This window comes from Penicillium arizonense (assembly GCF_001773325.1).
Source record: "Penicillium arizonense strain CBS 141311 chromosome Unknown PENARI_contig215, whole genome shotgun sequence".
In the NCBI taxonomy this organism is placed as follows: domain Eukaryota; kingdom Fungi; phylum Ascomycota; class Eurotiomycetes; order Eurotiales; family Aspergillaceae; genus Penicillium; species Penicillium arizonense.
This window is the reverse complement of record NW_019173492.1, coordinates 2,415-2,614: the sequence shown is the minus strand read 5'-3', so window position 1 is coordinate 2,614 and position 200 is coordinate 2,415.

Sequence of the window (200 nt, the reverse complement as noted above, 5' to 3'; positions counted from 1 at the left end):
GGTGAATGACTGGTCTTGGTTCGGTACATGGATAAATGTTACCATGGTTGATCCCCACTTGGAGAAAACGGTTCTCTGAAGTGAAATGGATCAGCATTGTCGGAAGAGATCATAAGCACTTGATTTTTGGGTCAAGCGATGAGGGGCTACTTTGTGGGAGAATATGTGGGAGGATATCACGGAGAGAAGATATGGAAATG